The sequence below is a fragment of the Ochlerotatus camptorhynchus genome, unplaced genomic scaffold (genome assembly GCF_037179485.1).
Source record: "Ochlerotatus camptorhynchus isolate MF236.1 unplaced genomic scaffold, CSIRO-AGI_Acam_v1.1 ptg000220l, whole genome shotgun sequence".
Taxonomy (NCBI): domain Eukaryota; kingdom Metazoa; phylum Arthropoda; class Insecta; order Diptera; family Culicidae; genus Ochlerotatus; species Ochlerotatus camptorhynchus.
This window is the reverse complement of record NW_027040710.1, coordinates 2531792-2554018: the sequence shown is the minus strand read 5'-3', so window position 1 is coordinate 2554018 and position 22227 is coordinate 2531792. Positions and strand designations below refer to the sequence as shown.

General features: G+C 38.4%; 2 protein-coding genes across 3 annotated transcripts in view; one reads left to right on the top strand and one right to left on the bottom strand.

The window, feature by feature from the left end:
- Rab3GAP1 (RAB3 GTPase activating protein subunit 1) overlaps positions 1–22227 on the top strand; it is a 584432-nt gene that overhangs the window by 175675 nt on the left and 386530 nt on the right. The window lies entirely within an intron of this gene.
- haf (leucine-rich repeat and fibronectin type-III domain-containing protein hattifattener) overlaps positions 1–22227 on the bottom strand; it is a 507398-nt gene that overhangs the window by 145495 nt on the left and 339676 nt on the right. The window contains exon 3 of the mRNA XM_065225005.1: positions 9354–9398. The gene's annotated coding sequence lies outside the window, so the exon portion shown is untranslated. The remainder of the gene's footprint in view (positions 1–9353; positions 9399–22227) is intronic.

Sequence of the window (22227 nt, the reverse complement as noted above, 5' to 3'; positions counted from 1 at the left end):
AGTCTCGAGCGATCTGGAGGAGTGAATGGCATGGTTTTGATCTTGCGATGAAGTGGGAGCCGTTTCTCTCTGGATGACACGCGCTGCGAAGTGCAATTCTAGCGCACATTCGAAGAGAAATTGGATGGCCGATGCACAGTAACTTTTTCCAAGAACAGCGAAGTTCTAGCGGAACTGGGTGAGTCAAGAGACATATAGCTAAGTGGTAGAACATAGATTGAGATCTAGATCTACAGAAGCAGTACTTGAACTTCATGACCCAATACGTTCATTAAGGGCAGTGAACGTCAACAACAAGTGGTTGGTAAGCTCCTCGACATAATACATCTAGTGCTAGTTGAATTTTACTCTGCCAGACTACGACCACGGATCATGACCATTGCACGATCTACAGACGGCCTACTCACAAGGATTCCTGTCATCCTATAAATATATCAAAGGAGCCTGATTAAATGCTGCGATTGATTAAATCGCCATCTTCAAATCCATCAAAGAAACTTAACCTGCCACCAAACATCATCTTTTGTCCTGTATCAAGAACCACGCCATCGTTGAAACACATAATCATCAATAATTGCTATTTCAGTGAGTAAACCAGGGAGGCCACTGAAGCGGGAATCGTAAACAACCAGGAAAAACCAGGAAATTTTCAGGAATTTGTTTTGAATTTGAATTTGATATCTACTATTATTAAATTGTATTATGTATAAAATCTAAGTCCACTATCTCTAATATTTCACTTAGAATCTTGCATATTTCTTCAAGCTTGGACTTCTGTACTTTTCTTTAGTTTAGGTATCCCAAAAATCAGGTCTGAGATCTAAAATAAAAGCATTGTCCCAGAGTTGCGGAAATTTTTCAAGTCGAAGATCGTCCAAGATTTTCTAAAATAATTCCATTGAAAATCCAAAACAATTCCTAAGATTCAGACACGTGATTTATGTTTGTGAATTTTTGCAATCTTAAAAAGTCTGTGTGTCCGACTTTTTAAATATTCTTGTAGAACCTTTAAAAAATTATATCGCAGAAGCTAGAAATTTTATCCCTGTCAGTGATATTAAATTTGCATTAGAGCAGTTCCACGCTAAATGATGAATCTGAAAATCTAGACCTTCTCCGATGTGCAGGAAACTTTGTATTGTTTTTTGTTGTGGGCAATTATTCACATTTTTCCTAAAATTCGGTCACTTCTTGTAATCTTGTTTTTTTTTTCAAGATAACGTCTTTGACTCTTTTTTAATATATTGTAGCACGCAAACGTCACTTCTGATCCAACAACCATTTACTGTGCAGCACCATAAGGAAAACCACCAATCAACACAGAGCGCTCGTTCAATATTGTCACACAAATCCAATAAATTCGACCCAGAATGGAATCACAACAGTGCCAGTAATGGTTTCCTTCCATTTCGGTGTCCCCATTTTCCCGCACAAATTGCCTTGACTATCATCAGAGCCAGCTCAGCTCCGGAATGTGTGTCTGTGTGGATGGAAACAAGTTTACCTTGCTGTCTGCGGTGGACACTTGCATGCCAACTGCATGCTAGTAAACGCGTATATGGACCATCTGCTGGAAACGGTACTAGTTTCCTATCTGTAACCTTACAAGTGCTCTACATTTTCATTCCTGATGCTTGGCAGTGGGCCATTTGTTAGACTGGATCGCTCTCCAACCCCAAACAAGTTATATCGTCCCGCAACTAGAAAGTAAGGGGATTATTGGCCACTACTCTGGCTGGGCCTATTCATCCAGTGTGGGTAACGATGGAATTCTAGCTGGAAACTGGAGATGGTCTTTTGCATTTGACCTATAAAGAGGGACGGCTCTGAAGAATAGTGCTTCCAGAAAAAAACAGAACGTAGTGTAAAAAAACTTGCTCCATGCGATGCTCCAACAACTCAAAGACTCGCGGACGCCATTACTCAACCCGCGTGGTGATGATGCACGCTGATTGACAATCAAAGTCAGCGAGCTTTCGCCACCCGGAGGCATCCATTAATGGCACCCACAAATCAACCGCACTACAGTGCTGCTGCCGGTTGATCCAATACCGGTAGCTTTCGACACATGAAATCTAATTTGCATACGATTTTGGCAGGGTCGCCAACGCACACACGGACACGCAGCAGTGTGATTATTAAGGGTTGAGCCGCGTATAATTTGAAACCCGTTCAAAGTGAGGCGCCTACCTACAACGGGTACCGGTTGCTAACGGTCTAGGTTTCGAAAGTCAATTTGCACAATTCGTAGGTAGAAGTTGGTCGAACACACCAAAGCAGATGATTTCAAGAGTGTGTAGTGTGGGAAGTAAGCAATCAACGCACTGTATCTCTCTAATGCACCTTCCTTTCTATGACATGACGAACGGGTTGATGGGATGGATGGATGCACTCTAGAAGAACATTAGCATTGAATGAGAGAACAGCCATCAGCTTCTCCAGGGTACGACGGCTGGGTTTACAATTCTAATTTGGAAGTGTAAGGTCGTATAGTGGCAGAGATGTATGTTTGTCGGAAATTGCACTTGCTCTTGTAGCAAACGATAAAGGGTGGGTGTGCGCCAGTGTTGACGTAATTTGCCAAACACTTGGTTACTTGGTGCTGATGTTTGATGAGTAATCACGAACTGCTACGGTAGGCAATGTAACCGCTTCGACCGGAAGCTCTTTTGCTTAACTGACGGTTGAAGAAGGTTCGTTAGGACTGGTAGATCGAAGTGAAGAACATTTGGATTTGTAATCGAAATTTTAGCTCCTGGGGGCGTTCAAACGGGAGGGTACCCGAGTAGGAGAAAATAGCTTATTAATACCAAATTCAGATATGAAAATAGCATGACTGGCAACCTAAATATGGTGTTGAACAGCCTGAGATAAGAAGTAAAATTTCAAAAATAGTACCTCAAAAATGTTCAACGCATAACGAGCTAATTAATTATTTAGTTAATTAAAGTTCTTCTAATACCAATCCAATAAATTTTTAGGTGTTATGGTCTTAAAACTGCAAGATTACATTTTGTTACTTTGGTATTTATTTGATATTTAACAAACTATCCCGAAAATTTAATAGTATCAAAACATGTTGTTATATCACAAGCTTACCAAAATAAGGTATTATACCACATTAAGATATTCATATGTTATCGGTTAGGTATTGGTTCCTGCTCGGGTTATTTAGTCTTTAATATATTTTTCTGCTGTAATGCAAGAGTGGCATGGTGTTTTCGATTATTTTGAACTTTCTATATTACTATTTAGTAAACTTGAGTACAACCGAGTTGATGATGATAATGGGCCCACCTCTTACCCCTAGAAAGGTTCGAGCTGGACGATTTATCTTTAAGAAAATTAAATTCAATATGAGTAGAATTCCGAGGGAAGGAGTGAGATTAAAATGGAAATCTGATATGAAATCAATGAAAAATCTAAGAATTATTCCATGAGATATCTTACTGAAGAGAATTTCAAGGCAATTCCTGGGAAAATTAAAAGAAAATTGAATTCGGATTATAGTTTCAACGACATTTTGAGGAATATTTAAATGGAATTGCAAGAATTATTCTTACTATACTCTTGTGATTTTTTTTAGAGAATTCAGAGAAGTGTTCCAACTTAATTTCTGAAATAGTTTCGGAAAATACGAGCGTTAGATTAGGAGAACTTCAAGTGAATTTGCATGAGAAATTGTTGAATATGAAATGGACTATTTTCAGTTCTGTACAACAGCTTGAAAGTTCCCAAAATATTCCTGAAATTAATGAAACTGCCTTGAAGTTCTTTTGTAGTTTGAGAATTTAGCATAATGCTCGCAATACTTCTCAACAATATTTTCAACTTCTCTTAACTTTTTCGGACTTCCTAAAGTTTGCACAATTTTCCTAACGATCATGAATCTTCACTAAAGTTTTAACAATTCACTGAATTTCTCTCACTTTTCTTCTTTGAAATTTATGTAATTTCACTGCTCTGAGGATATCTGTTCTTTCTTGAGGATTTTTTTTTTTTTTTTTTTTTTTTTTTTTTTTTTTTTTTTTTTTTTTTTTTTTTTTGTAGAGTTTTATTAGCGACATCAACATCTTTCTTGAAGTTCTCGAAACTTCTCTGCAGTTCTCATGAAGCTTGTTGTACTACCATGTATTAAATTGAACTGTTCTAAAAATGTTTAAGCTTCCGTGAGCTCTGGACTTATGTGAAAACCTAAATAATTTTATTAACATCTCTAAAATTCTCTGAAAATTTAGAAATTTCCCGCTAATTAAGTGAAACTAATGGAATTAAATTCCTCTGAAATTCGCCTTGTTTTTGGAGTTTTACTTAACTTATTTGAAATGCTCCCGAAATGTCCATATACATTCCTGAAGTAGTCGGATCTTCTCTAAAGTTCCCAAGACTTTTATTAAGTTCTCGAAAAGTTTATGACGATCTCTGTACTTATGTGAAGTTTTCGAAGTTATTCTGAAATTTCAGAAACTTATTTAAGCTCCCGTAACGAAATATTTAATATAGTTCTACGATTTTCACTGAAGTTCTCATGATTTGTCTGTAGTTCAAATTATCGAAACTAATTCATAACTTCTTCAACAGTCTAGAGTTTTCTGATGTTTTTAAAACTGCTCAAAATATTTCTCAACTTCCTTAAAATTCTCTTTACTGCCCTGAATATCTTAATATTTTTCTTAAAGAACCCGTCATTTTACTGGAATTGATTGAATTGGTGATACTCTAAGGAAGCCTTAGCGTGAAACTTTAAAGGGACAAATGTCAGCTTCTACAAAACATACAAATTTGAAATTGCTACTCCTTGTTTGCTGTGCTACTACAAACAGAGAGTAGCAATTTCAAATTTGTATGTTTTGTGGAAGCTGACATTTGTGCCTTTAAAGTTACACGCAAAGGCTTCCTTAGAGTATCACCTTAAGTTCTACAATTTTCCTTAAGTTTACAAAGGCTCACGGAACTTTGCCTTAAATCACTAATTTTTCCTGGAAAGTCCAGCTCTGAAGTTTTGTATACTTAACTTAATTTCTCTTAATTGATCAAACGTTCGGGTAAATTTTCTGATGTATATATATTTATAATTATCTGAATCTTCTAAAGTTTAAAGATCAATTTTAGGATTTTCGGAACAACCCATAATTCTAAGGAACTCCTTGTTAGTCACTGCAAATTTCCTTAAGTTAATATGATTTTTCTGTTATGTTATCTCATCGTCCTCTGTTTCTTTAAAACTGATTGTCATGTCTTAAATTTGTTGAGAATAAACCCAAACTTTTCTGCTCACCACTAGGCCACCGAGCGCCTTACACCAAATCAATGCACAGTGGTTCAGAAAGGTGAATTTCAGAAAAAAAAAAATAACGAATGAAGATGAAGCTTAAGCCATTTGGTGTCTCAAGAAAATAATTTATTTAAAACAAAAACATCTGATGAACGGTTCGTCCATAAATTATACTCATTTGGGGTGCCACTTGAAAATTCTAACTTTTTGAACTGTTTTTTGTTATTGAAATGTTCTTCAAAATTGTAGAACTTATAATTTTCATAAACTTTGCTGAAGACACAAATATGCTAGCATATCATTTTCATTGAGATATGAAGCATTCCTTATGGAAACCCCCTTAAAATCGATTTTTCGGCCTTAACTTTTTTGTCTATTTTTTCCAAGGCATATCATGTTCAAAAAAGTTTTTAGTTTTATAAAAAACACAACTTTCGACAAGACAGCAATACGCTATCTAGTAATTCACAAAAAAATACATGGGTTTATTTCATCAAAACATGATGTTTTACAGAAGTGAAATCGCAAAATGGGGCGAATATTTTCAAAAACTAATACCGTGATGAGATTTCACATATTATGGTGAACATTTCGGTGTTAAAAAATTGGAGGGACAAGTTTTAATTACTGCGTGGAAGGTTATGAAATATTGAGATTTACAGTGTAATTGTGGCCTTAAAAACGGTATTTCTTCGGCAACTCATACATATTCGATTTTTTTGAGACATTGTATGTTCGAAGGAGTTTTCATTTCCATAACCATTTTTCCCAGCACAGTTTTGAACGAGTTTAATCAGCAGTGATTTTCTAGAAAAAAAACCTGAGATTTAACCCACGATTTGCTCAGTAAGCAAAAACGGTTGCTACTAGGTCACCAAGCTCCTCTTATCTCAAAAAACTATTACGAACGATGATTTATCAAACTCTGCATCATGTAGTCATTCAAATGGAATCGATCTGTTAAACAATATAGTTTTGTTTCGAAACCGAAGTGGATGCAGATATTTGATGTCAATGAGCCTGTGATTGAACCACTGATCTTCTGCTCAGTAAACAAAATGGATGTCACCGGGGCCACAAAGCCCCTCATATCAATACATACTATCCACTACGACTGCTACAAACATTTGATTGTGACAAGAAGTGCCTACTTAATGAAGTTATTGCGGAGGCAAGATGCTTTTGATAATAATTATTTGAATTTTACAAGATTGCAGGAGCTAGTTAGCCTGACAGATCAAAAATCAGGGGACACATTATGGAACCAAGTCTGTTTTCTTACACTTCGTTTCTCTCACTTCGTCTTGCAAATGGTTTGTAGTAGATTGCTGTAGTGACAGTATTCCGACCAGGCATGGAAAATTATTTGCATTCATTTCGTGCATTCATTTACATTTATTTTCCCCCACATTTTTTTATTGAACAGCATTCCGCAAATTGATGTACGAAGCTTTCGTAGGTTTTGTTACTAGCTACAACTTTTGTTAACAAGTCAAATTTGTATCTCTTATGCACGACGAACCACAGCGAACAGAAGCCACTACTGTTTTTCAGTGAATGTATTTTACATTCACTGAAAAATAGTAAAAATTTCTGCCCGCTCTAGTTCGTGATGCATAAGAGATACAGATTTTAATTATGAGCAAAAGTTGTAGCTAATAACAAAATCTACAAAAGCTCTATACATCATTTTGCGGAATTCTGGAGATGAAAAAAGTTAGAGGCAAATGAATGTAAATGAATGTATGAAATAAATGCAAATGATTTTCTATGCCTGATTCCAACACTGGTAATTTATTTGATAAGGCTCAATCGAATTAACTTTACAGAGCCGAGGATTCTTGTTCACTATACAATACGTTTTGAGAAAAAAAAACGTATTATATAGTCAAAAGGTAAAACACAATAAACATTTTATCTTCCGCTATCCAATAAGCCTCTTCCATCAAAACGGGAGCCGCTTCAAGTGGTTTCATTGTGTGCAGTATCGTCAACGGGGGGCAGAGTGCTTTCATTGCAGCAATGGATGCAAAACGTGGTCAGCACTCACACACTCATCACGAAACGGTTGCTTTCCAAAGTCGACGACGCATCGACGAACGTTCAGCTGTTGTCAATGAGATTTTGATAATAATTTACTGATTTCTGTACAAATTTCTAAGTGTGCTAATTTTACCATGAATGTCAGTCCATATCCACATTTATTTCCTTAGAATCCGGATTGATCATCGTAGCAATCATACCATAGATCATTTCTGAGAAAACGGCTTTTCCATTACTCTCCAATATAAAAATAAGAAATGAACTTGTTGATTCTGACTTCAGTCCACAAGTCGCGTAGTTTGCCAGCTATCATCAAATTTTCATAACCCAGCATAGTGTGAAAACGGCGCAAAGTAGTACTCTTTTTTGATTGATGACCAATTTTTCAACACCTGTCATTAACATAAATATCATTCAAGAGTGATGCTACGAAAATCGTAATTCTTCTTACAAAAATAGCATTTCCCCTTACATCAACCCAAAACGTCCTTCGGGACGATTCAGCTTGCTTTTAAAAGCAAACCATTACACAGACCTATTTCCCCCCTTTCATTCCAATAACTCCACAGTCACGAATTAAAATACGACTAAGTGGCACCATGGATAGCACCACGCCAAGTTATTTATTCGCCGTTAATCCTGCACTCTCCTTCCGCTGGCAGTTTGTAATTTTGCAATTTTTCTCACGTCCCCGGACGAGTGCCAACCCAGCCATCGTCTAGGTTGCTGTGATCCCCGGAATCCGTGTGAAAACGTTCCCAATTGCTACACCAGTGGTCCTAGTACCTAGTTGTATCTGCTGCTTTCTTTTGTGCTGTTGATTCACGTTGCATCATCATCGTTGCACGTTCCCACCGGGTGGCAGCTTTACAAACTTCGATTCCTGCCATTTACGAGGAGTAGTCGCGTGGAAGCAAGGAGACGTGGAGGAAGTCGGTACTCGTGCTACTATTTGAATGCATCCCAGGGCTGTCGGAACTGGTTAAGGAACGTTTTTCAGGTTGAATGTTTTTGATATACAAATTTCGATAATTTTTAGAATTATTCCGGGACAAAACTGTTAACCTAGCATTTCAGGATGCGGAACCGTGCACCAGACCATCACCTTCGAGCACAACAGTAGAACACAGCAGAGGGCGTAAAATGTTTTATTGGATTATTTTATTACTAGGTACTTCCTTGACTTCCCGTTTTGTAGCATAAAAGGGAATGTAGAGTGCAGTCAGGTGCTTCCTCCTGTGACTGACTTCCATCCGCTTGTTCCATGCCTTAAAAATCGCAGGACCATGTACTTCTAGCAGCAGCCTTGGAAGTGGATCAAGCGGAAGAAAGTATGAACGTAAATTCGTCGGATGCACATATTTTTCCGACTTTTCCCCATCGGTTCCCCCCACCTCTTGGCGGATGATCCACGGGGTTGATTCCGGTACACGTTCCCGGTTTCAAAGCGGTCTCATACGATGACGACGACAATGACGACAACGACGACGATGATGATGATGGTGCAACTGTTTAAACATAAAGAAGCCAACAAGTCGATGGGGAACGGGGAGGGGGCAGCTGCCATGGTGCCATCTGGGATAAGGGAAAAACTCCCGGGAAGCGGATTTTATTAACCACTTTTGATTTATGTCAGTGATTGGTATTTAGAAGTTTGCCGTTTTTCATGCGCTTGCCTTCAGCTGTGGGAGTGAGAAAAGGACACTGCAGAGTGAATACTATGTTGGCATATTCGCGCGGATTGTGTCGAAAACGGATTTTTCACTTTCCCACATGAGCTCGTTCACCCGTTTGGTCGATGACGACCCGATCTATGAAGATTTACGAGTGGGTGGGATGAAGCAAAACCAGATAAATGGGGTGCGGTGAACGGGCACGGGATTGGGCAGAGAAAGGCGGAGGTCTCTTTTGCAAATAAGATGTGCCGGAGAATATGGTGATACGGTTTTAGGAACAAGACAAATTTATTGGATTACAGGTTATGGCTCACATCGATCATTTTGCAAAGATTTATCCATGGATTTTTGGGACTTACTTTATTGTCATTTTGGTTTAAACGCTCCGGGTTTAGTAGATTTATCTGAAATGATACGGAAAGGAGGAATCAATTAAATTCGTGGAAATTTAGATACATTAAGATCTGGACTAAGACGCGAAGCCCTTTTTATATATTTTTCGCTTCAAGGATAAGATAGGGTAGAGAACTACTTCGGTCTAAGCGCCCATTTTGGGCCTATCAAGCAGACAGCATCAAATAAATCCATGAATTCGGTGTTAACAGGCCAATTATGCGTTTGGTGCGTTCAGTTTAGTTCAGTTTAGTTCAGTTAAGTCAGTTCGTATACGCTAGATTAAGAAATAATAAGTACGGGTTGTACTTAATAGGCTAAAAATGCAGTAGTTAACCCTAATTGTTATAAAATTTAATGATTTTCCTCAGAAAATAGCTTCTGAATATTCGATTACTATGCTTTGTATTCATCATTTTGATAAATAAAATGCCAAACATTTTTCACATCAATTGGCGGCCTCTCCATCCATTTTATTTATTCATGTAGATTTCGGAAACCGAAGTCGTTTTTAAGAACAATGTGGCGTTTTCCGGGAGCTTTGATCGGATTGTGTTTACGGTGGTGTGCGGAAGAGTTGCTCATGGTCGAGGAGTGAATTGACGAAAACCCGCATTAAAACGAAATATAGGTTGGTCGGAATTGGTTGAACCACGACTATTTAAAGGCTGTTCATAAATTACGAGGACAGTTCTTAGGTATTAGACTCTGCCTCTCCCTACCTCCTCCCTCCGTAGACAATCGTACATACACATTTTTGAAAACTTGGACCATATGGACCGCCCTCAAGGTGTCTACGTGGTTTTTGAACTCACTTTTTGACCACTTGATTTATCAAATCAATTCTATTTAAGTTGTTTCATGTTGCCGAGTTTGAACCATCGTCGTTCGTAGCGGTTGGTTCGGATGTAAAGAACTCGGTGGCCTAATAGTGACCGTTTTTGCTTACTGAGCAGATGATTTTTGATTAAACCTATTATATTATGGAAGTTTGCGGAAAAAGCGTGGGAATCGCTACTGATAGAACTCGATTCAAGCTTTGCGGAAAAAGTGGTATTCTCGGTAAAATTTGTTTCTTCGATCCGGGTTCAAAAACATACTTATCGCCTTCCGGGGACGGCATTTCATTTGGAAATCTTTAAGCCTCCGGGATTAGACGTTGTTTTGGATTGGATGTTCAAGATTCTGTCACTTTTAAGAATTATAAATAATAATTTTATGAAAACTCTAAAGGAATTTTGAGGAGAATCTATAGGGAATTCTAAGGATAGTGTCCAATGAATTTCAGAGTGAACAGAGGGTCAACATAATTCTGGAGTAAATTCCAAGGAAATTCTGAGGATATGGATCTATGAATATGTTCCAAGTAATTTCTAACGAGTGTTCAAAGGAAATTACGAGTAGAATACCAATAAAGTCGAATTTAGTTGGTGTAATTTTGAATGAATGCTGAGAAGAGACTCAAGGTAATTTTGAGAGGCTTTTGTTTATGAGAGCTACAACATTAGTCCATGAATAATTTCAATACATTTTTTATGTGAATTGCACTGGAATTCTAAGGATAATTCATGAGAATTTTGAATTGAATTTATGATGGAAACATTGGAGAATTTGAGGGAGAATCTATCATCATCGCTTTGAGCTGTGATGCCAATATTCCAGTTTTTCTAGACAATTCCAGTCAAACAGAGAAAGTTTGAAAATTTCCTGTTTTTTTGAGAATTCATCCAGTTTATTTCAGTTTTATCCAGCTTTTCATTATTGAGAGCAACAAATTAAAAAAATGTTGATTGCAGAGTGATTGTGACTTATGTTCTTTAATCTTCTACATTGGAATTGAAATCCTTAAGTGCAAAATTTTTTCTGTCAAAGTTAGCCTTACTTATGTAGTGTGTTTTTAACAAAATAGTGAATTTCAGAATAATGCAATGATCCAGGACCGACATATAAAAGCAACAGTATTGAATAGGCATTTAAAACTTGATCTTGCACCGCGAATATTATGTTAAATATAATACGTACACACTTATCCAGTCAGTAAGGTTTTACTTGGTTTTTGAATTGCGGAACTATTGATTTTGATTTGTATTTGTTCATTTGTATATTGAAAAATTCAACGGTACGGAAAAGGCCAAGTAACCGATGATGAAACGCTTCAGCTGATACATTGAAGTCGAACATATAAAAGAAGTTGTTGAATTGCCGGCTGATTGCTCGAATTGGCTCGTGTTCCAAAAAATAGAAAGTCGCTTTGACGGAGAGGCTGCTCAGGGGCATACATATTTAGCTGAGCCAGCAGTGTTGGTCAGTCAATGTCACCCGTAAGCAGCTTTCAAGCGAACATAGCTTGAGCGACAGTCCGTCTCACCTCTATTGGTTCGATTCCCAGGAGACGGCAACGCTCCTTGTACGGTGGCAAGTTTATTCGGTCACGCCAGTTGAGGAAACGAAGAGCATATCTCACAAACTTGCGTTGAACGGATTCAATTCTAGTGATCCAGCTAGCATGGAAAGGGCACCAAACAACTAAACTTGACTACAATAAGGATCGCACAAGCGGGCAGTAGAGTGACCTGAGAAATAGCGGGTCACGGAACTCGTCGGCAATTTTGAAAATAAAACCCAATTGTCGATTAGCTCTGGAGATGATGTCATTGTAGTGGATTCTGAAAGTGAGTCTGCAGTCCTAGGTAACGCCGAGATCCTTTATGTGCTCGACGAGCAAGACAGCGTCCGTAGAGAACATAGTCAAACATGATTGGTTCGATTTTTCGGTGATAGGAATTAATGATACATTTTTCGATGCTTAGACTCATCAAATTTCTTGAGCACCAGTCAGCAAAAATACCTAACATAGTCTGGAGATAACAACAGTCCGAGAGATTTTTAATAAATTTGTAGATCATCTGCATAGAAAACGTGGGATCCTGATGGTATCAGAAAGGCGACGTGGTTTAAAAAGATCGAAAACAGTAGCGGTCCTAGGTTACTGCCTTGCGGAACTCCCGAGTTGTTTGAGAAAATATCCGATTCCGACGCGCCAATCTTAATCCGTACATAGCGATTCACCAAGTAAGATCTGAACCAATCCACAACCGTTGACGAGACGCCAAGTATCTCCAGCTTGGCAAGCAAGATATTATGGCACAGAACAGAAGGGGAAGTGCAAACAAATCGGTGAATCAAAAGGTGGTTCGTTTTTCTGCTCAACAAGCGATGTATTGTGGTAGCGTTTCACACGGGCTTTCTATGTGCACTCACACTATCATAGGATGCTGCCTTTCTTAACTGCAGGCAGAAGATGCCTTCTACCGCTAGGTGCGCTAGTGTTCGCAAATGACAAGTGGAGCCACTTTCTGATCCAAAGCTCCACTCCTGTGTAGTATGGTCCACCGTGTCAAATGCAGCTTTTAGATCCATATACGCAGCATCGACTTGCCATCATGAATCCATGCATCGCAAACAGTTAGAAGTAAACTGCATCAGGTTCGTGGACACGGAGCGCTTCGGGTAAAAGCCGTGTTGTTCTGTATCGATATAATTTTTGCAACACGTGAACAGAGCATCATTTATGATAATCTCGAACAGTTTTGAGCAGGCACACAGGGAGGTGATTCCACGATAATTTGCGACATTCCGTTTATCTTCTTTTTTGTAGACTGGGAACAGATAAGAAAGTTTCCAGCGGCAGGGGAACTCACATTGCTGTGCCGAGAGATTGAACAGTCTCGTAAGTGGAAGGCAGAGATTGGCTACACAACGTTTTAGAACTGATGACGGAATGCCGTCAGGTCCGGCGGCGAACGAGAGCTTCAGTTTGCGTGTTTCGGCTATCACCATGTCTTCTGAAATGCACGGAATATCGAAACTAAATACATCAACTGTTCGTTAAAAGTTTAAAAATTTGTGTAAAATTTAAAAATAAGAAAATTTATTCCAAACTAGTACAGGCTGTTCTGTTAACCCCATTTAATGATAGAAAATAAAATTTGTTGATTTCATTGATTCCTTACAGATAACGGTCATTTGAATATTTACCGACTTTTTAAGCAATTAAAAAAACCAGTAAAAAAATACTGACTCCTGTAAAATAATCTAAGCGTGTATATTTAGTTTTGCTACCCGGAGAATAATCGAATAAATATTAAAAACTTTGTTTGAGAAACAGAAGTATTTTAAGATTCCCTCCCATACCTCGCCTTGTAATGATATGAAATCTGAATCAATGATGGTTTTCAAGATGACCACAAGATGCCAAATGTATGTAGCCTTTACACGTTTACGCCGCAGCACATGGGATTTGAGCTAATTGGGGCCCAACTTCAGAGATCAGTCTTGGGGTTAATTGAAGAGCTAACATGCTGGTATTTTTGAGCAGATAGTTGGATACCTTTTGATAAAATTTGCAGACTGGTCCTCCATAAGATCCGGAACCACCGTAAAGGTGAAGAATTCATGACAGAGCTCTGCTGTTCCTTCGAATGTTTTTTTTTCCCTTGGCGACAACGGAGTGATCCTTCGAGGAACCCGGTACAACCATAATTATAATTGGCCTAGAGCTCCACGCTTCTTTCGAAAACACTTTTTAATGTGCTATCTAAATTAATTTGGACTTATGAATGCAACGGAATAATCCACAGAAACATCCGGAACAACCGTACAACTCATCAATCTATTGGTCCTAGACCACCACAGACTTTTTTTTATCCACTTAGAGACGTCTGATTAGAAATAATTCTGGTGGAGGATAACCCACCGGAATTTCTTGATTTGTAGTCAATTCGTGAAAAAGGTCATATCACTCCGCGGTTTTCTAGAAACCTTGTTGATGTGTTATCAGAATGATTTTGATTTTATGGCCAGACTATGGACCCTGGAAGATCCGGAACAATCGTCAAAGCGGTCAATTGATGAACCTTGTTAAAGATCTCCACGATTTTATCGAATGTACTCGAGTGTAGCAGTATATGGACCCTGGTGGCACGGGATAATCCACCGGAAGATCCACAATAACCGTATTAGTGATCAATTCAAGTAAAAGTTCGATGACCTCCATGCATTATTTTCTTCAAAATGGTTCACGGTCTTCAACGATTACTTCGGATCTTCTGGAGGATCATCTTATGACCATCAATGTCCGTTTTCCAGTGAAAACGTCCTTAAGCGGCTTAGTAATTAAAAAACCGCGAAGCTCTAGGACAATTTGCTTACTTCTAAGGTCGTTCTGGATCTTCAGGAGGATCACATCATGGCACCCAGGGTTCCTACTCCGGTTACAACTTCAAATTCATGCTGAAAGGAAGCACTTTCAAAAAATCGAGGAGCTCATAGACCAGTTTAATTATTTGGTCATTTTTTGGGATATTCAAGGTCTTGCAGAGAATGACTTTGGAGTCATATTTCTACCACTTCTCTAAATTCAGTTTTACATCAATGAGACCTTCATGCAGCTCCCGGACCAGTTTAATTTGTTTACCACTTTAACGGTTATTCCAGATCTTCTGAAGGATTTACGACTTTTACGGTTGATATATTAACTTTGTATTCTCCAGAAATTCCTATGAAATTTTTCTAGGAATTCTTGTTAGATCTGCTCTGGGCTCCCATACATTTTTGGAAATGCTTCTCAGTAATCCCTTGGTCTCTAAAAATTATCACCGGAATAATGCATGAAATATTCCATGAAATTTCGTTGAAATCATCATCGGAATTCAATTCCCATGGAATTTTCCTCAGAATTACATTGAAAGTTAGTTATAAATTTGCTTGCAGTGAAGTGACAATATCCTTAGATTTCTAATAATAAATTATTTGGTATTCATGTCAGAAATCTCATGGAATTCTTTTCCGAGTTCCAGTTCTTCTGGAATTATATTCGAAGTATTCCCTCAAAATTCCCGTGCATCCAGATCCTTTTTCCCCTAAATTTCTTGAAATTATCCTCAGAATTCATTTGAAATTCTTCTTTGAATATCCTTGGCGTCCTCTTCCGAATTGCTTAGAAATTAACTAAAGAAATTTTTATGAATTTTCATTAAAATTTCCTTCGAATCCTATTCAGGGTTTACTTGGAATTCTACTCAGAACAACCTTTGTATTCAGCTTAAGTATAGAATCTGGAATTCCTCAGAACTACCTTGAATGCAGATTGCACTTGATGTTTCCATCAGAGTTCTTCCCAGAATTCCCTTGGAATGAGTTCCTTAGAAATTATCATCAAATCCCGTGAGCGATGAAAATTCAGCAAGGTCCTTAATATTAATGTTTCTAAAAATTTGTGATCTTCGACAATACTTAGGAAAATGTTCAATATCCGACATAATCAATTAATCATTTTGTCAAGCTTTTGCATTCATTTTCCATCAAATGTCACTGCTGTTGTTAATTGTTCACAGAGGAAAGTGCAGTGGAAAACATGTATGGTACTTCTATATGTGCAGTTAGATTAACATCTGAAGCCCCTACTTTTTTATACATTCTGCACACAAAATTTCTCACCCCTCACTGAATTTCCCGCCAATTTCGCGGGGCAGAAAGTATCTTTTGTGCAGAATATGTAAAAAGGGAGGGACTTAGGATGTTAATCAAAATGAATATATAGAGGTACCAGACATGTTTTGCAGTAACAGGCACTCTATTTTGTAGTATGTGAGAGGGAAATCACAAATAGAGTGTTATCAAAATAACTTGAACTAGAGCGAGCAAATTTTCTCTCTCAAATTTGATTTTTTTTTTGGCTTTTGGGGACTGGAAGTAAAGCAGGTAAAACTGTATGGGGTAAAATCATTTTTATTTGATTGTAGCTTGTTTATCAATAGTTTCCGGGAAAAACTTGACGACAAAGTCCCTGACTAATTTATTTAGGTTGTCGTTCACTTTTTTGACCTGAATGTGCACTGAAAGTTAATTATTCCCACTTGTCTCAATTTCTGTATGGGGATTTTTGTCACTTTCTAACAGCGGAACAGCACCATCTCTGTGGAAAATGGCCGCAAGATATGATTAATTTGTGTCTTCGGTCCAGTTTCATGAAAATGTCTCCAAGTATCAATATGTTTATGCCCAGAATTTCACAAAATATGTTCAAATTTAAAATTTGTGAAAATATGCTTATTACCTGAAAACAAAACTTATTTTGTTCCTTAAGATAATAGAGTGTCGACTACCTGGACAAACCTAGAAAATCAGGGAATATCAGGGAATTCATTTTTAGACCTGGAATCTCAGGGAATCTCAGGGTATTTCATTCAAATTCAGGGAAATATTTCTTAATCACAGAAGCTTATTAATAAGTATGACTGGCCTTGCTAGTTTCAAACAACTAAATTAATCGTTGTAGTTTGAGGATGGAACAGGATGAGCGAAATAAATAAAGATTGTACTCCAAAAAAAGATGCAACTTTTTTTATTACATGGATAAAAATTGATGCATGGATTGATGATGATGATGATGATGAAATGTCAGTATTATTGACAATAATCATAATAATCAACTCGTATACACATTGAAATACATAAATAAAAGGGAAGGGACGATCCAACAGGGCACCCGATTGAAGCGATTTGGACGGAGAGAGTGGGAATGCCAACTCACTATTGATAACATTTCGTGGATGAAGGGTGGGCTCTTCTCCCCACTCATTGGGGCATCTTTCTGTTTGGGGGCTTGTCTTTTTAACCAATTGGCTGATAAAGTTGCTGGAAGGAGATTCTTTATTGTTCCGTAGATGCGTATAGGCGACTTTGCCTATCGATCTACCCAATCCATTTTTGACCCTTCATACAGCGACTTGTTGAGGACAATCAGAGGTTATTAAGCTTTATCAAGACAAACAGAGAAGAGAGCCCACTGCTGTCGGACTTAGTTTCCGTGCTACAATGGGTGGTAAACCACTATCATCATATATCATCATCGTAATGGACGACGAGACGTACATTAAAGCGGATGCCAAGCAGATCCCCGGCTTGGAGTTTTTCGTTGACAAGTCCCGCCTGGATGTTTCGAAGAAGAAGGTCGACAAATTTGCCAAGAAGTACTTAGTGTGGCAGGCGATCTGTGGGTGCGGAAAATTCAGCAAGCCGTACGTAACGGCCGGCACCATCAACGGCTAAATATATAAAGAAGAATGCCTCCAGAAGCGCCTGCTGTCCTTCATCCGGTCCCACGAAGGTGACACTCTGTTTTGGCCTTTTAAACAACCTTTAATTAAAGCGCATCTCAGCAACAGTCATTAGGGAAGTCACGTAATTAATGCATTTTGTAAACCTGGTTAGCTCGAGAAATAAGCTTCTCAGTCAAATTTTAATATTGTGATGTTGTTCCTATTGCTGTTGAGATAGAATTAACTTACAGAATTTGTGAGATGAAAGCGCTGCTTGTACGGTTTCCCTCCGGAGAAATTCGGCCGCGAATTAGCATTTAGTTATCGTATAATCCGGAAAAATGATCTTGCGAAGCTGGGGCTCAACATGCTCAAAGAAAAATAAAATTATAATGGATTTAAAGACAAGGGTTTCATATGCAATATGTAGGGGAACTGAGCCTTAGATCTTCTAAGGGTGAGAAAATTTCCATGACAAAGACCTCTTTCCTATAATGGAGTAAATCGAGGTATAAATCTGATCACGGAACTTGCTGAAAACTTTATTTGATTAAGCAAGCCTTATTTTGTAGATTTATATCGAAGCAGTTTCTTTCACACATCAATGTCAATCATTGTAACATCCCGGATACTGCTTGAACTTATTACCTGGTCAACACCCAGGATAAATTTCGCTCTAGATTTATCAACTTCAATGAGTGAAAGAAAATAACGAGGAAAATTAAAATTCTTGCTAAGAGAATTAGAAAATTTCCTGAATAATGATGAAATTCCCTGAGAATTTCAAGTTTTTGCAAGTAATCTAAAATTCTCTGAGGATTTCTGGTTTTCCATGTTTTTTTTTTCAAGAGGTAGACACCCTGAATTTCTATAGTAGTATGTTCTTCTTCTCCTTCTTCCAGACATCAGATGGAACAATTGTTAGCAATATGATTCAAATATTGATCAGCCTTATTTATTCTACTATGATTTATCTTTATCAAATAAGCAAATTTTCTTTGCTAGTGATAAAAAATAATATCCCGGAGTTCGGTCTAATGACCATTCGTCATAATGACCGTTTGACCTAAGATCATTCGACTTTATTATTGTTTGAACTAATCACATTTGGCCTAAAAACTCAGCACCCGCCCTGAGAATGCAATATAACCTGTTGATATATCACATGATAGGTATAATTTAAAGCTACGGACCATTTCCCCGAAACCCCAGGAACATGTTCTGATGTGGTCGATGGGTCCTGAGTCCTCAATATGACCACCAGTTATCATGTTTTTAAAGTTCCTTTGACATATCGAGTTAAAGAATCAAAATAACACTACATAGTTCGTCCAACCAAAGGAATAATCGACTTGAACAAATATCGACTTATGGAGAGTAAGATTCATGTGAAAATGAAGGGACCGCATAATCTATCGAGTTATAGAATATTGAGTTGTGGAGAGTTGACAAGTATGATATGTTTCTGCTCGAAAAGACGGGGATGAGTGCTTTTGCCGGAATAGCTCTACCCTCCTATTAGCTGCTCGGAGAAACGATCGGCAGTCAGTTGGAGATTAGTGGGATGTGAAACGAGTCTCAGTGAAGATCCATTTTAGGCCTTCAAATTGTGCACCTTTCTCGTGGGAAATGATTCTGAGTGCTTTGAATTGTGTAGGATCTCACCGATTCAAAAAGTGACATCGTGCGTCCACCCAGCCACTTGTTATGGTCATTAATCGTTTGACACGCATTTCGGCATCCGACCTCCATCTTTTGTCGACAACTGGTCAGCGATTGTCGGCTCGCTCCTTCACAAGTCGGCCATTCTCCACTGTTTGGTTGTTTGGTTGCATTTCAGCCCGCCAACCATACTAACCGTTGTAAGCCTTCTAGTGGACGGCCGCAGGTGCTCAGGTCAAGTGTTCACTAGGGCTTGTGACCACAAGTTGTTTATCTTGTTTAGATAAATCTTAAATATTTTTTTAAATAACGAACCTACATCTTTAGGTTTCTACACTGAAAGCTCCCCCATCTAAACGCTCTGAGACGCGGGATCAAAAAGGCTTTGTTGACCACCCTCGACGGCAGCCAAGAGCGTTGGTCAATCCCTTCAGGGATTGAGCAAGGTTCCGGGCATTAACAAATGTTTCAAAACATCAATTTGATGTTCATCTGAATTTTTTTTCCGTAAACATGTATTTTCTTTTAATTTGTTTGATGAGCATTTTAGTAGAATAATTGTATTCCTTATTACATAATAAGATATATGAATTTTCTTCCTTATTTGAATGTCCTGATAGAGCATAGCACAGGAGGTAATTCAATATGCACAATAGCGAAACAGGCATAAGTGAATTTCTTTCGAGTTGAACATTTTGCATTTTCCAGGCTTAGTCTACTTGAGCAAAAATCATTGAAAATGGGATCCGTTCTTTATGTCTTGTTTCGACTTGAATTTAACGAAAACCATTTTATCCAGTATTTGCTTTACTAAAATCGCTTTCAATTTTAGTGTTAAATCTTCACATTAGCTTTAATTTCATAATATTTGTTGGAAAGGCAATCTACGGTTTCATTACCAAATCGTTTCAAGCAGTGGCTCATTACAGCTTTGTATATAGTTTAAACAAAATTATAAGAAAATCTCACATTACCTACCTGTGGATGGAAACATCCACGACAAGTACTATTTCAAACCCCATTCATAACTTAAACGATTTGAGTTCCCTCTGTAAATGAAATCTGATCAAAGCAAAAGTCATTTCGAACAGCTTTATTTATTATCGCAGTTGCTCGTTTGAGAGAAAAAAAATACCCACAATTTGATACCTTACTTCCCCGCCAACTACAATACACTTCTCCATCGGAATACATTGACGCACTTCCATTGACCAATAAAAAACAACAACAGCATCGCGGATAAAGTGTGAATCCTCGGATTTTCCACCGGAAAATCCTTTTTATATTTATTTCCAACCACCTCCTCCATATGGCAGTGCCTGAATGTAAACGTTATACGACACCCACTTCTGGTCATATCGATGAACGCTCAAACTCCCCAGCCATCGGAATTGCCGAATTCAGGAAATTGACAATGCTGAAGCATCATCTCTTTGTGTGTGCGTGAGTCGCTATGATGCGTGGGATCGGGAAGGACAAATAAAAATATTTATTTTATAGTCCATTTTTTTTGCGAGTGATCCCATTCACGGCTCGCGGCACGACTCCGGAGGCAGACCCACCGCCGGCATTCATGTAATTTTTGTGGACCGCTATTATCACGTTTATTGACGGCATTGTCGTTGGCATCGTTGACGGTATCCTTTTTCTTTCTCAATGGGTCGCATCAATGTTGGGTGCAGCATCAGGACCCGAAAATGGGTTGATTGAACCGGAAGTATGATGATCATGGAATTGGTTGGAACGGGCTCGTCGATGTGGCATCAGCTGCAGCCATGTCCGGAAATTGCATTCCGATGCAATTATGCGCTGATTATTGTTGTTGGCTGTCGACGAATTTGTTCGAATGGAATTCGAGAGATCTGACCATGAATCAATTATGGTGACCATTTTTGACCGGGGTGGATCATTGTTGTCGGCGTCGGGTAGTTCGATTATTGAAGCTTGCGAATCAGCAACTTTTCTATTAGGAAATTTTTCAAACTTCATGCGGAAGATTAATTTTCTGGGAATAGTATCAGTAAGCACAATTGTACAACCGACAAATCAACCAGTCGACGATAGGAACTTCCGTTGTTAGAAAATCAGCTTCCTCTGAAAACGAACGACACGTACCGATACAAACGTCAACAATGCGAGTATTATTATAACGGTCATACGTGCATTGCCGGAATCATCCCGGAAACGCACCACTCAGGATATGAATCATCCGTTTGTTTTCACACTCTGTCGTCGCATCAATCCCCCTTGTGAACACGAGCAACCTTAACCGATTGACTCCGGGCTTCGGTCCTCGGCTGACTGAACATAATTGAAAAGTGATTTTAGAAATTCACACCCCCGCAGGGTATCACTGCTCGTCATATGCACACATACGCAACAACAGGCGCGAGTTCCCGCTATTTGACAAATTTTGATTTATTGTTCATCAATTATTCCGACCGTGACCGTGCGGAACTTGATGTCGCTGTTTTTGGCAAGCGTCATCCGGCATCAGTATGCCGGTTCGCTTTTTATTCAATGATGTCGATCCGACTAGAATTATCGTCGTTCGTAGGTGCAGTGCTGTTGTCACGTGCTGGTCGATTATTGTTATCGCTAGAACAGGCTGAAACGGGATTATGATTAACGGAAGCAAATTCCTGAAGGGCTTATCTGATTCTGAAAGTTTGATCGAAATAATATAGAATATAGGGGAAATGACGGCTTCGGCATGCCAGACTATTTTCGGCAACCCAAATTGAAACACTATTTTCACTGGATTTTCTTACGAAAACACTTCGCTGAATGCATGCAAACGATTCTTTATGCTTTCAGCTTCAATTTGACTATATTTTTACCACTGAGAAAAAGCAATCTAGCAAGGTTTTCTTGAAATGAAACAAACGCACTACAAATTGTAGCTGATTTCGAGTTGCCGATAATAGAACAGCAGATTTACATGCAGTTCAAATGGAACGGTTGCCGAAGAAAAACTCGTTGCCGACAATACTCACTCTCACTAGAGAAGATTGGAGCTTTGTAAAAGCGTTTCAAAACAGTTTTTGACAATTCTTTCGACTGAAATTGTTAGAGC